This window comes from Lepisma saccharinum, chromosome 2 (assembly GCF_977018435.1).
Source record: "Lepisma saccharinum chromosome 2, izLepSacc3.1, whole genome shotgun sequence".
In the NCBI taxonomy this organism is placed as follows: Eukaryota; Metazoa; Arthropoda; class Insecta; order Zygentoma; family Lepismatidae; genus Lepisma; species Lepisma saccharinum.
The window spans coordinates 68067477-68083209 of record NC_139230.1 but is presented as its reverse complement, the minus strand read 5'-3'; the positions used below and the strand labels follow the sequence as shown (position 1 = coordinate 68083209).

Genomic DNA, 15733 nt, shown 5'->3' with positions numbered 1-15733 from the left:
AATTCTCCCTAAAGAATGACTTTTTCTTAAGCACCCAAATCGTCTGTGGGGCTCGTGTTCTGTCGTCCATATTTGGGATTGTCTCTCATCCATCACCATTCATCCTCATCTTTGCGATTAGCCAAAAGTCGCAGAAAAGCGATTAATTAACATTTTTCTATTTTGTCTATAGACAATATATATATAATGGGAATTTTTTTGGGATTGGACATAAAATACTAGACAGTACACAATATATTATTACATTAAATGCCTGCTTAGAAGTACATTGTTTAATTATTACGTTGTGTCGCTTGCATGCATTTCAATAGAGAAATGTTACGGTTATATTTTAAATATAAAACGGTTTAATACGTTTATCCTAAGGTTTTGGTTGGTTTACTGTTCAGTTACTTTGAGTGGTTGTTTTACTCAGCTGCTTAACGATGAGAACATCTGAGCATAGTTGGTGTAGTCCTCTGTGGTGTTCTGGGTTCGAATCCGCTTTTACAGACATCTTTCAAATTCCTTTTTAATTCCTGATTTCTTGCATTATCAATACTATTATTTTAGTTTCCATTGGCCTGATACTTACTTATTTTTTGTGAAAATGTCAGTTATAAGAGTTACCCTTGAAGTCGAAACAACTGCTCAGTAATGATCTTTCTATTCCAACTTTCAATACTGTTATTTATTTTTACCGTCGTGATAAATCTAAATAGGTAGAAGAGTAATGAAAAGTAATCAAAATACAAAATGAGAATGATTGAACAGAATGGCATAGACGCTCAAATATGAAGATGGGTGACACCGGAATCCATGGTATTAGGGTATATTAGTACAAGTAACGACTTTGCCATGTGCTTCTTCACATTGATTTCCCCATAGTGAAGCTGATGGAACCATGTTTGCTATTACACACATCAACTTAGCCATCCATCGTCGTTTCGTGGGGGGGGGGGGGTGTAGAAGATCCAGTTCAGTTCACAAGAATTATTCAAATTTCGCGCATGCGCACGATAAAAAAAAGTGACCAAAAGGACAGACCTATTAGAAGCACTGCTTCTCCATGAGTTTCACCAAATATCAAATCGATTTGATATCTTTCTGCAATTTGACGTGAACTTTCCCACGTGGGTTTAGCTTTATTACGCTTGCTGCTTCCACATGGGACAATCCCTGTGGGGAACACATGATTCGTTATGTGTAGTGCCACCAGAAATGTTAACAATGAAGTGTGAGCCTTCTGGTAGCAAGTAATTTTATTAATGTACGTACTTTGAGCCATAGGAATTCACTTGCATTCGTTTAATAGCTGTGTACTATCGTTTATACAACCGTTTGGCATAAATAACCATAAAAGTTGAACAAAAGTCTCATTTTTAACACAGAGAAACCAAAACGCTTCTTTGAAAAGTGCCACGTCAATCAGTGCAGTAGAACAAAATGAATGAGCAAACTGCCTGAACTGAACTATTCTACCAAATGTATCGGACACAATATTCGTTGTATTTGCATTGCAGAATGGATCAGGCTCACACGTTCGATTTTTTCCAGCCCTTTATCAAGAGACCAAATCCGAACAGTTCGCAAGTGACGTTTACATGGTAACCCATGCATGGGCATGCAAACACGTTATGAAAATACTTGGAAATCCATTTGGCACCCGGATTGTTAGTCGGCCAATAAAAACTGCGATATGAAGTAATGAAGCAATGCGATCAGTGATGTGTCCAAAGTCGGTGTAAATGAACAAGAATCAGACACCTGCGTACGCCGCAGGCAAATAAAAGCAGATGGAAATTCAGGACATATAAACAGTACTTCTTTTTCAGGTGCATCACCTTTTTTTTCCATTCCGGCTTTAAAAAATCCGACGTTGAATGTTGGAACTGTTCATTTATATACCGGTAGATATTGTGACACTGCTATTCCAGTCTCTCCAATTATTTTATATGAATCTTCTTCACGAGAGCAGTTAAATGATTGGTAATATAGTCATTACGCGGAGTTTCCTATTATCATAATCATCTTATATTTACTTCTTTAAACCTTCCTTTGGGGCTTATGGTCGAACGCTTTAAGTGATCAGTTTTCAATCTCGCCACAGAAAGAGCCTTCGTTCATCTGCAGGCCTGAGCATGAGTGTTCCTTCCCCAATTTCACTTAATCATCACTCATCCTCATCGTCGCGTATAACAAAAGTGGAAGAAATGCGACGTAAAATAACTAAATACTAATACAAATTTAAAATTTAAACCTTCCTATGTTAATCGTGACACGGTATGTGACACTTTACCATACAATCGACTCCTCCAAAAGCCTTAGATTCACGGCAAGTTACAGTAACCGTAAACTTATCATTTTTTTTTAGCACTTCACGGCAACTACTGAAATGGAATATTTGGCGAAGCGAGAGAGATTCACCCCTCCCCTTGCTCTTTCATCCTCCATATTAATGCATCATTATTGATATAAGACATAAATTACATATATGCCTTAATCAGACTTCGACAGATTTACATGACATGAGAAATTTGAAGTATTGTCTAAGGGGATATTTTATAAGGATTACCGCAATAAAGTAAATGGTAAAATTACAAAAAGAAAGAGTTTAAACCCAATGTGTGTTCTGACAAATCTTAGGGACTGAACCCACTGATTTAAAGTTAAGATACGAACCACCGAACTTAGATCCACCGGGAATCGAAAGTAGATTATAATGAGATACCGTTAGGCAGTATGCTATCTGTTTGTTGGTTAAGTAACGTTATTTATTTCCATAAGGCTAATCGTGAACAGAGGATGAGAGTACTACGTAAAGAAGTGGAAGCAATATATTGATACATAAAATATATATCGGCATGGAACTAAGCTACCGGGAAGACCTTGGAACAATTATTTGTCAGCATTATAAATCATACATTAAAAAAAAAGAAACGTTAAGACAAAATTCTCGGCTCTTTCGCGAAACATAACAATGCTTCGTTGTAGCTTGGGAGGCTCATTAGAGTCTTCCTATCACTACAAAGGTAGGAAGGCTACCTTAATGACATTCATACAAATTCATTGCTGAATGAAGCTCAAGGGCGTTGAACAGTCATGCATCAAAAACTCTAAATTGTAAGCTCATTAATACTTACTCATGGCATAATCAAACGGGTAATTCTTCCCCAGCGTTTAACTCCGGATATAAAGGACTTCCCTAAGCTGCTAAGTCAGACAGGGAGAAAACGGGGGGAGACCAATTCCTTCTGCTAAGTGCGTTGCGAAGGAAGTGGAAGGAGTTGTTTCTTTTTGTTTTCGGTTTTAGGAAGTTGTTCGTCACGTGAAAGGCCAGAAAGCTTGGTTCAGCCCCGATTGCTTTAAAATAGCCACTACTGGTTTCTTCTAACACCCTCCTACCTCCTCTATACAGTTCGACGATCTGGAAGATATCCACACACAATGTAACTGGCGCCCACTAATTGTGAACCCTTTTGTAATTGCCATGCTACGGTAACATATAATTGGGAGGCCAGACGCGAAGAAAGAGGCGGAAGAATATTTAAATACCAAAAGAGACAAATGAGTTCCTCCTGACCCAAGTACTTTCCCATGTAATGGCCAAATCCGTCTTGTCAGCACAACATTTCCCATTCCAGGCTTGCGCATGCCATCGTGAAGACAAAAGCATTTTGTACTACAACGAAAAAAACTGCAGTTCTTGTAGTGATAACAATTATTTTAACAACTGTTTTGTTTCAGCAAATCCAAGGCAGAAAGGAGAGTTTGAATTCTCAACATTTGTATTTCAAATTAATTATGAACACAGTGGCATTGTTTTGTGCTTAAAAGGTAATATGGTAAGTGTCGGGTGTAAATTCCACGGCATTATTACCCCAATATTTTATAAACACCGCACGTCTAAAAGTCCAGACAACCATCTATACCACATTTCTCAAGTGGTGTGATTTAATTCTCACTGCATCTGGATTGAATGTCGGCCCCTTCTGAATTATGAACAAACAAATGGGTTATGTGATAATAAGTAAGCAAGGACGTATTTAAAGAGGGGTGATCACAAGATGTGGATCCCCACCCAAAGTGGTTGCTAAAGTAAAAAAATTAGCAAAAAAATACAAGTAAGGTACGTATTTATTTTTGTGTGGTTTGTTTTGTAAATGGATTCATTTATGTCTACTGTGTTTCTCCTGAAGACGATAAGCAATAGGTCAGGTTGAGTTGAACGAGCTAAACATTGGCATATTTGGCGACGTTTTGTTTTTATGTTGATGAATTTTTAAGTTCCAGGATATCATACCAAAGAATGAGTTCCATACAGACGAAGAAAAAACACATTTGGTTGTCTGTGCTTAAATCTGAACGTATCCGAACAGAAGAGAATGTATGTGTATTTACATTGTCTTAAAATGTATTTTTACAATATGGAAATAAGTCATTAAATAGTTACGGACTACATTTGTAAGGCTGGCACCAATATCCTTCTTGTTGGATTGTACATCAGACCTTATATTTTTCTCATCTTACCACTAGTTTGCTGGAATAGCTATTGTTTATTAGTTGTCGATATTTCAGTAATGGCTTAACTATACATTGGCTGGTTAAATAAATGTGAGCTTATACATTTATCTTTATCTGGTCTTGTCATTTATGCATTATTACATGCGATGCATGTAATCAAATCTAGCTATATACATGGACAGTTGTTCTGCGAAGACCTTTCTAGAAAAATCATTCTTAGATAAGTGCCTGAACGTAAGTGAACTACCCGTTTAGTGTTTTATTGTGAACACACATGTAAAACAATAAAATTCACTATTCATACGCATTTCTCATTGGTAAAATCCAGTCCCTAAATACCAATCTGGTATAGGCCTAACTCTTTCGGCATAATAATACATCAATTTGGATTCTAATCCATGTGGTCGATAACTGAATTTGAACATCATGGTCTTTCATAATACGGATGCTTTGCATTTGGTTCATTCAATTATATAACCAATCTTTTGGGCTACTATGGTTTTCTTCTTGGAAAAGCTAAAAGATATGAAAGACCACAGGCATTAAAATGTTATACATATTTAAAATATAGTATCAAGAACATTCGGTAAATGCACGAGAAGCGAGTATGTTTTGTTTGTTGTTAATACTTTGTGCATTTCTACCAGTAGCTGCAAATAAAGGCGAATGAACAACGCCGACTCCGGGTTTCACGGCTACAAAAAGGAGGTCGACTATCGCGTGTTTGGAAGAACGGCACATTAATACATGTCACCAAGCATTTGAAAGTTCAAAGCAAATACCTAAGATCGATGCAAGATTGTACAGATTAATGATAAAAATGGTTCACTATATTACTGTTGCTTTAAAAATATGCTATATTTTTTTGCAATTCTCATATCGTGGGATACTTTCAAACTACTTTGAATTCGATCACAAAAACAAACATCTCCGGAAAAATCAAACTTCTTACGGAAAAATTGGGTACCGCCGTAACCCAGGAACTCTCTACCAAGAGTCACCCAGAAACTTTCTTCCACGTAAGATCATGGCAGCCCTCTGTGACAGCCTCACGCATGATCCGGTCTGGAGTTGCGGAACGCATCTCGACATGGCACTATGCGGAAAGGCTGATTTAATAGTAGGGAGGTGTAAGGGAATACATCCGACTGCTCTTCTCCATCCCTGCCACTTCCCCGAAGCCCAGTTTACAGGCGGTTTCCACGTTGGTGCTAATACTCCGTCCTACACAGGTCTCTTGCTCTGAGACTGATTGGAATAAAAAGCCTCGCTACTCAATCGGGACAGCATGAACACAGTAAATAAATACGGTGCGAATCGGTCATGAATTTTTCATGAGCGTCCCTAAACTATCTCGGGGTTGAAGCGAGAGAAGCGAGGGGACTGCTGGAGACTGAATTTGCTGCGACATATTATGAACGACTCTTTCGTTCGATGCCTCCTTTTTTCCACTGCACGTGGTTGCTATCGTAATTTATGGAAAATTTTCGACCAACACTCTTTCTGGCGTCTAGTCAGTCAGCGAAAACCCCATGCATTCTTCCTCTTTGACAATCACGTTACTATGCAATACGATTCTCGGCGCTCACCAAAACTAACGAACTTCTAGCAAGCGTTTCTAGCATTGAAATCTTCAGTGATAACTCTAGCCAGAAAATAAACCTTCCCCTTCCTCCCTTTTCTTTTTAAGCTTCGGTTACTCGATGGAAAAGAGGGAGTGAAGAAAAATCACAATAATGCCAAACCGCAGGTGGACGACTCGAGAAGTTAATTTTGCAGTTGGAACATTTCTGCCGTTTCAATCGCCGACCGAAGTTATTTTGTCAACCCACTCGTAAATGCAGAAAAATCAGGCAAGGTAAGAAGTTAGACAAATACGAGTGACGAGAAATGGTCAGTTAGCGAAAGGCAGGAGGATCAAGGAAGTGTTTTCGCATGATACATTCCTAATTTATACTTTTTGAATCATAGGCGTGGATTGCTCCAACAAGTTTAACCAAACCTATGCCAACTGGAAGTTGGTGCAAGTTATTACAATTTGAAAAAGAAAAGAAAGGAAATACTGGAGCAGCGTCTGTATCAAGTTTTGTTTCATGGTTCACTTACATCTATTAGATGAAACATTCGTATTAGTAAGGATGGCATTTACGTTGATTTGAGTAGTTCAGTTCACCGTCCATCTTTTGTCTCGGAAGCTATCTGGCATGGAATTTACACCCGTATAAGGAATTACACCCAGAATTCCACCTGGCACCATAATCATCTTACGCTTTGGCAAGCGCTCAGACCAGCAGACGCTTCACATAACAGATGAACCTTTAATTATAAGATACGTCAAAGATGTGACCTTTTCTGTACTTGGTATAAAAATTCGGCAGATGCTAAGATGGATTTTGCGTATGGTCTTATAATAATTTTTCTGAAAAGTTTCCGTTCACCATCGATCCTCATCGTCGCGATTAAACTAAGAGGTAGAAAAGAAACGTAAAATAACCGAAACAGAAAGAAAGAATCATATTAGTAATTAGAAGCCATGGGTATATTGCGCGATTAAGATTCTCGAATATGTTTTAACTACAATAGTGCATGTGGTAAGAAGTTGTTGCCTTTTCCTGAGAGTTCTCATTGTAATTATCCGAGACGGGAGGAAATAAAGCACTAGTCAATATCACGGTGTATCCTTTGTAGGAGTATTACAGCATCCTGTATCTGTATAGATATGCTGGGGTTCCCACATAAATACTCGCTCTCTTCGTTTGGCGACTTATGTTGGAGAACAATTACGTGCTATTAAAAGCGCTCAAAGCGCAGATAATTTTTTTCGCTAACATAACCCACTTGAACGTACGCAATTCAACATTGCACTACATCAGGGAAGTAGCACACACGCCAGTTATTTCCATATTCCCAAGATGCGGCATAAAGATAATATGTAAGGATTTTATATATTATCCTCTGGGTTTTGACACAATTAACGCGGAGAGAAATAATTATCACAATTTCACGTGCATAAAACTCTCTGCATTTCCTTAATGACAAAGAGAAATCGACATATTAAAACCCTGAATATTTATTGAAAACCCAAGTTTCACGTTGTGGGCTTGCTAATAGTCTATGAGAGCCCCAGGTTCAATTCAAACGATTAATTTATCTATTCGCTGTTTATCTGTCGAGCATACGGGAATTTCTGCGTGTGGAGCAATAAGTACAACCAACAGAGCATAGAGAAAAAGATCAGATACGTTAATGATATAGAGATTACGGACTTTTTCCTCGTCAACGAATAATACAACTCAAAGACACGCATTCCATTTTTAGATGTAACAATGGATTTGGCCATGAGGAAACTAGGAAAATCTAAACCAAACAAGATTGATTCGATGGAAAAACGTGAGTACAGAATGAGTCAAAAGTCCATGTGGTTCCCAAACAAAGGTGATAATCCAAAATCTGAAGAGATCATGATGTTACTGGAGAAGGGATCTTATTTTTGCGACATAACAACAAAAGTGTTATGATCTTGATGTCCGTCATATTGGATTCAGGTAAATATTTTCAAACGGAAAGGAGGTCATATTAAACATCTCAATGGACTAGGTGTGCAATCAATATATACAGTGATGTAATACATTTTCACCTGTGTTTACTGGTGGGGGAGCTGATGAGGCTACAGCCCTTCCAGATTATTTTGAGATAATCAACATTTTCAAAAGAAAGCAGTAGCGAACTCGGGAAAAACCAAAGTGTTAAATGCAAACCCTCTAAAACTGACCCGATTATCATTTTGGTCTTTGGACAACCTTGAAAACTAAGTTTAAATGTGGTAATTACGAAATATTTTATTGTGTTTCTTTATCCCTCCCCTCCAGAATGCAAGTATTTATTTACAATAAAGACCCCTTCGAAAAAAAAATTGCGTACACTAGTGCCTGTGTTCATTCGTTTACATGTTAATAACAGGCAAAGTTGCCAAAATTAGGGAATTCTTTCAATTGCAGATCCGTGAAATATGACACTGACGAAAGAGGAACCCACTAAAAAAAGGTAAAGTGCTCCTCTGTGCTTAGCACAACGCCATGAAGGTGTACATGGGGGTGTGAGGGTAACGCCCCACACTTTCTTGATCCGGTCGTGAGTGGGGGTGATGTGATCAGCATCACGCCCCTGACCGCCTTTACCCCCCAGTTTCCCCCAGGTACCCACGTTATTCGACGCTGGGTGGGCGCCGGGGCCGCTTCCATCGTTAGAAAAGTTCCCGGATTTGAACCGACCGGGGATCGAACCCGGGACCTTTAGCAAAGCATCCTATTGTCTGCGAATGCAGTTATCTTGCCATTACCGTAGATTTCAAACAGGATCGACCGAGACCAGCAATTTCAACAGTGCACTAGCATATTTACTAGCGAGATTTCGTATAACTGTAAGTGCTGATGACAAGCCACGCTCTACAGCAACTATTGATGAGTGAATCGGCTCAGCATTCAGCTCTGTCAACCACCTTGTTGCAGTATCTATCGCCATGTGATTTTGTTTCCAATCATATGGACGATGCCCAGCTCGGAGGACGGCCTATCAAATGAATTCTAGGTACACGTTCTGAGGCTACCCCACTATGGTGTATTGGCCATAACGTTTCACTCAAATGTCGATATTCAAAGTAACTACGAGCAGGGTAATATTCGCAATGAAACTCAATCTTCACAATGTCAGCAGGAACCACAGACTGTTGGTTAAGTAGACGCCTTGCAATGAAGTGTGCTGGATTCGATTTCCGATGGAGGCGCTACACCAGTAGAGCGTATGTGACTGGACAACGTCCTAATTGATCTACGAGTACAAAGTTAATCAGGACTGGAAGCTTTTATAATTTTTAGTCATCACGTCGGTCGTTTTTTTTTCAAACCTGCGGCACGCGAAACACGAGAGCAAAAATATAGTGGAAAAATAAAAGAGGGGGTTAACTGCATATTCTATCTTTAATTTGTTGGAATACTGAAGTTTTCGGGAGTCAAGAAGGAAGCACAGTGCTTATTTCCTTCATTACACCTGTTATTATAGGCAAACCGGTCTGTGTACCACCTCCATGTTTGCCAGCAGGCAGCGTGAAAGGTGTGGTTTTCAGGTCGACCGAACATGACCCACCCAAAGCGCTTAAGGGACAACCAGCTTCTGAATCTCCTGTTTAGATCAAGGTACAATACTCCGTGCAGTATTCACAGCCTCTCCTTAATTGGTGTGCTGCACGTTTTAAAGAAAACAGTTTCTGCTGAGGTTACTTCTAAATATGCGATGAAATATTCATGGCGCTCAGTACCAGTTTCTCATTCGATTACGACGCAACCTGTTGCGCGTGGCCACCTCATGTTTGCAGTGGTAACAAGTAGTAGTTTGACGCCTCTTTCACGGACGTGCAATAAGATATTCCTCATTGTCAACTTTGTCGCCAATAGTTTAGCTTCAAGGCTCTTGGACAACGTTGAAGACATTCCAAATCGTATCTGCGACCTGAACTGACTAGATAACTACGCAGGTCTCAAAATTGGAATCTTAAGTGATAATAGCGTTAACCTTCAGTTGATATATCTTTCAAGTACTTCCGATGTATTAAATTTTATTTACAGCATATTACACAACAGTATATTTGTCTTAGTCAAATACAGATCACGTTAAGAAAAGCATTATACTGTTTGCTTACTACATTAAGTTTCTTAGAATAAGTATCCTCTACAAAAAAAAAGTACTCACCCATTCGAATTTGTAGGTCAATTCAGGAGTGTTAAAATTACATGTAGGACTAAATAGATTTTTAAAGTCAATTTTTAACTTAAGTAACAATAACAAATCCGTTTCTGGATCACGATTCCAGATGGACGACCTCGAGGGTGTTAAATGCACCATATTACTAACGTACAATTATAAATACCCAAAGCATTATTACTCTGAATATTGGGCAACAGTAGAATATTATGAATAATAAAGTGATAATGATCTCACATATCACACTGAACATGTAACAAAAGGAAATACTCTTAAAACTATGTAGAAATTATATACTGAATACAGTACTTACCTTTGGGAAAGCTACATTTACGAAGAACCCTCTGTTCAGCTCTTTATATACTGAAAGTTCAAACAGAAAAATGTGTGTTATTAAGTTACTTGGAGTGCGATAAAAATGATGAAAGCACCTGAAAAGATATTACAATTCAACTGAAAACTATAGTCGTTTTGATGACTGAATGCTGGGCTCACGATCTTGCCGCAGACGGCCCCAGTTTAGAGTCCTGGAGTGAACATGAGTCTCTCTTCATCAATTTCATCTAATCACAGTCATCCTTGTCGCAATTAGCCTAAAGACGCAAAGAAGCGAAGTAAAATAAGAAAAATACACATTTTAAACTATAAATAAATAACAAATTATAAATTTTACAGAAAAACATTTCACACACATAATAACTCAAACTACTTCAATATATACACAATGTATATTTCTGTATTACATGATAGTACCAATGAATGCAGAAAAAAATTGAAGTGTCGGATAGTCATGAGGCTGGCTCATGTTTCGTGTGCACTGAAATGCACCCTCAATTTGATTGATTGAATTGGTGTTTTAAGTCCACTTTATGCAAAGTAAGGCTAATCGGGACTGAACCTACAGTTTAAAGTGGGATCCAAAGCACTATGTGCCTCCACCGGGTATCGAACCTGGGGTCCCTTGATTACAAGGCGACGATGCTATCACTGCGCCATCGCGGAAGCGCACCCTCCATCAATTTAACTTCAAAGGCTTGTAAGAGATGATTATAATGTTCGAAAAAGAAGAAAAAGAAGGAAATAATCAAATGGCTTGAATTATGATCGCTTAGCTGACATATTGACATCAATATGGTGTTATCGAGTTTCTTAAATTGAATGTTTCTCGGCTATTTTTTCTATCCTTTTCTTCAAGTTCGAAATCTGTAAATATGATCATTAATTTGTTTTTTTTTTTCATTCTTTTGTCACCAAAATCAATTACACTCCTGAAAATTTGGAAAATACAGAATGTATAGAAATTTTACAGAAATATACAAATTTATTCTTTATGGGTCAAGATTCGCCAGTTTTGCACAGAGGGCTGCACAACGGCCAGAATCGCTTACTAGGCCCGCCTGGCTGGTCGGGCGGGCGAGTAAAACTATATACCTGGGTTTTGACCCGTCAAGCATCGAAAGCCCACAGGTAACTGGAAGGACTTGCAAGACGAAGATTGCTTATCTTCAGCGAACGCTCATTCCGGTTTTGCACCGTCTCCAGATACATGAGTCACGCAGTCACCGTTGCAAGCTTTTAGATTCTAAACTGTTCTAGGAGCACTTAAAATGTTCACTTTTATCAATTTGAAATTGCAGGCATTTATTCCTTGCTAGAAAACATTTGTATCGCTCACACCCAGTGGCGGCGATTGGGTTCCAAAACTAGAGGGCCAAAGTGCAAATGTACGGGGGGGGGGGGCAAGGATAATTTAATTTCCCTTGGTACATGAGGTTAGCGTGGTGCAAAAGTAGCAAAAAGTGTGGGGAGGGCAACTGCACTCTCTCGGCCCCGCCCCTAATTGCTGCCACTGCTGACACCTGTACAGGAGTACGAACCAAGTTTCGCAAAAAGTGCCATCGTAAATACTTTGGAACTTTGTGTGACTGGTGGTTGTTCTACATTATACTTTTTTGGAGGTGCTACCCTATGGCGCAGTCGTAGTGTCGTCGCCTTGTAATCAAAGGGTACCAGGTTCGATACCCGGTGGAAGCACATGATGGTTCGGATCCCACTTTAAACTATAAGTCCAGTCCCGATTAGCCTTATTGTGCATAAATTGACCAAATAAATGAATCAATCAATCAAACAGATTTTCTCTCTGGTGTAAGTTTGCCAATTCAATATCCGAATTAGTTGCTCAAGATCCCCCCTGAACACTAAGGCACGATGGTCCATAAAATGGAACATGAAATCAGAATTTGCATTATAAAAGGTTTTTGAATATTGTCATCTCTTTCAACAAATCGTCGTTCGCTCATGTTGTTGCTAGTTATCTTGTTCTCAGACCGCATTGATAGTAATACGATACAAAATATAATTGTTAGCTTGTATTTTCACTCGGGTGCAAATAACAGGCAATGCTATTTACACATTTCAACAAACAAACAACGTAAAAATGAAACCGAGAGAAGATTTACGATTTCAAGACCAGAAAGGTGACATACAATGAACAAGACACACAAACCTATTTCAAGACCTTCGAAACAAATTTGGAAGATATGTGGTAGTTGGTTTGACATAATAATGACACTAATTTGAAAAGTTACAAAATCTTAGGTGCAGTGGCTTAGCAACATATCGCGAGGTCCTGGGCGAGATTTGAATGCAAGGCCCCATCGTTCTTTAAGTTTGAAATATCAATGTAAATCGATACACAGTCATCAAGGAAACGTCAGCAAATTATCATATTTATATAATAGCCTACAATAATAATTAATTTCTGACGAAAATTATATTTAATAGTACGCGACAGAGAAAATTACACTTGGCAGAGCTACAGTAACACGCTGCTGGAATTTTCATTAACCAAAGTAGTAGTAATAGTACGTTTTTTAAGATGTTCTTTAGGCAGTAAGATAACTGAAATATCCTTAAATGTGCTAAACTTTTTTTAAAAAAATCAGAAATACAAAGTAAGAATCTTGAAATATAACCTATATATTATTTAATGAGTCGTTCTTTGTTTCCTCATTTCGAAGTTTGTAGGATGTAAATGTCACAAACCATGGCTTAAGTAGAAAATATGGAAGGACGCACATAAAATGTCAGTGCTTGATAGAGCGGGGGGAAGGGAGTGCGCTAAACCACAATCCTGTCTAGGGGCCCAATGTATCTACCTACAAGCTCTTCTACACAATCGGTTTCAACATCAGCAAATCTTAAAACTATAGTTATTTGCACAATAAATGTGAAATGTTTGGTGTAATCAACTGATACACCTAATTTGACTTTTTTTTAAATTAGCAATTTTGACTTTGTTGCACATAAATTGTACCAGTTAACTTTGAATTTTAGGACTTATATGATAATAATAACTGTGAATCTCATTTTGTTGTTACGTGTTAATGTTCTTGTAATATTAAATATTTGACGCAGTGGCGTAACAAAATCGTAAAGTACGCGTCCGCAAGAAATAAACTTGGGTCCCTCAAGTACAGTCAGATTCTTCCAGGAAATTTACGTAATTACTTAGAATGGCTGGTTGTGGCTGCACTTACATTAATAACTATACAAATCGATGCTCTAACTCTGAATTTTCACATATTACAACATATCTTTCTTTGACATTTATGTATTCAAAAGAAGAAAATACAAATACTTACTTATCCCTTCCCCCAAACAGAAGGCGGTACAGGATACAGAGAACACTGGAAGTTAGTGTAGAGCTATCAAGGAGAAGAAACTTTCCTAAAGCACTTGATTTCAGATTTAAGCACATTCCTGAAACATAGAACTTGATCAGGAAATTCGGAAGATAAATCATCTTCGTGCCCGTTATAGAGGGCAATAGCTGGGTCTGAAGTTGTAGGAACGAAGGAAGAACTGCTAATATTATTCTTCAGTTTAAAACACCAGAAGCATTTAAATGCCCCATACTTTGCTCCGTGGCAGTTTGAGGTGCTTTACCATTAACATATTAAAATCGGGTAGGCTATGCAAGGTCACGAGACAGAAGAAAAATGGATAAAATTGTCCAAGCAATTTTTACGTTGATGTTTCACATGAGAAATGAGAATTATTTTGACTTTTTCAGGGCACCTTAGGCTTAGAGCTCCCGCCCGCCTCTGATTTGACGTATTCATTCAAATTATAACGTTAAACTAGAATATAAAGCCAGATAAAAAGGTCTTAATTTTATTGCCCACAAAAATTAGCCTTTTCTATCTTTCTCACTTCCATTTATTACGTTTTTCGTATCAACCTCACAGGACGCGAGGCCCCTATATGCGCGAGGCCCAGGGTGGTCGCGCACTTCGCTCACCCCTTGCTACGCCAATGATTCTACAACCTCAAGGCACCTGCGCCTAGCAGAAATTCAAATATTTCCATGCGTAGTGAAATATAATGGCCGTTGGCAACACTGACAGTAGTGCTCGCCGTCTACCTGCAACAAATACATCGAGTCTCACGGGTCTTCTTAAGACCCGGGTAATAGAAAAACCTGGCAGGCATCGATGCCTGTGCAAAACTGTGACGTGAAGCTCGCTTGCGCGATGTCGAACACCTGGGCTTGATGTGCGTGTTGCATATTATTGTAGGCGCGCCTCCTCAGAGACGGGTTTTCTCCGGGTCTTGTGCAGGTCTCTGGTTTTGCAGTGTTATCAGGCGCTCTAGACCGGATGAAACACTTTCGCCCGATTTTGCGTCCCAGGAAGGCCGTTTTCGGTACAGGGTGCCCCGAAAATAAGGCGTTCCGATTTTGGATCTCAGCTGTTTCCATGGGCGACAAATTTTCTCAACCATTTGTATGTAGAGGTCTCGTTTCAGGTTACAGGCTCTCAAAAACGATTTATCTATCTGAATGTTTGCAACCACTCTGCACAGATTCGCGGTTGCCACTAACATTACGTTGTTTCTGTTGGAAAGCCAGAAACATTTTATTACGATATAGACACACCATGTTACAACTTTAGATAACGACCGTCCTGTGGAGTGTGAATGCATCGCTACAAAACTTACAAAGCCTGTTATTTAGCGTCGCTTTTCTACCAAATGGGTTAATCGCAACAACGAGAATGACTGATGAACTAATGAAATGAATGATAGGATGATACATCCATGCCTTGATTAGAGTTCGAGCCTTAAAATTCTGACTTCGTAGCGCCTTACACTGGCCACTCCACCACAGAGTCTGGCGATACAAAGTCTTTCTTTAACGGAAGAGCATCTAATGTGATATGCAACATATTTTAAAAAGTGGATTTAAAGGATCACTTGTATCTTGTTGGTTAGAGATCGGTTAGTTCTTTGAACTCTCCAGCCTAACCATTACCAGTGCGTTGTTAGAGATGGGTTAGTTAATTGAATTCTGCAGTCTAACTATTGCCTACTTTGGGGGGAGCAGGAAAAGGTTCTTAAAGTCCTTGCCTTGACTCATTCTCACCCAACAGGTCGGTAGGTGCTGCGGCTTGCCCCGAGTTGATACCTTCCT

The 15733-nt window shown here is 38.9% G+C and overlaps 1 protein-coding gene across 2 annotated transcripts in view; it reads right to left on the bottom strand.

Moving 5' to 3' along the window:
• Positions 1–15733, bottom strand: part of FoxP (forkhead box transcription factor P) — a 1057401-nt gene that overhangs the window by 946296 nt on the left and 95372 nt on the right. For both annotated transcript variants that reach the window (XM_083117436.1, XM_083117437.1), the window contains exon 2: positions 10574–10623. The gene's annotated coding sequence lies outside the window, so the exon portion shown is untranslated. The remainder of the gene's footprint in view (positions 1–10573; positions 10624–15733) is intronic.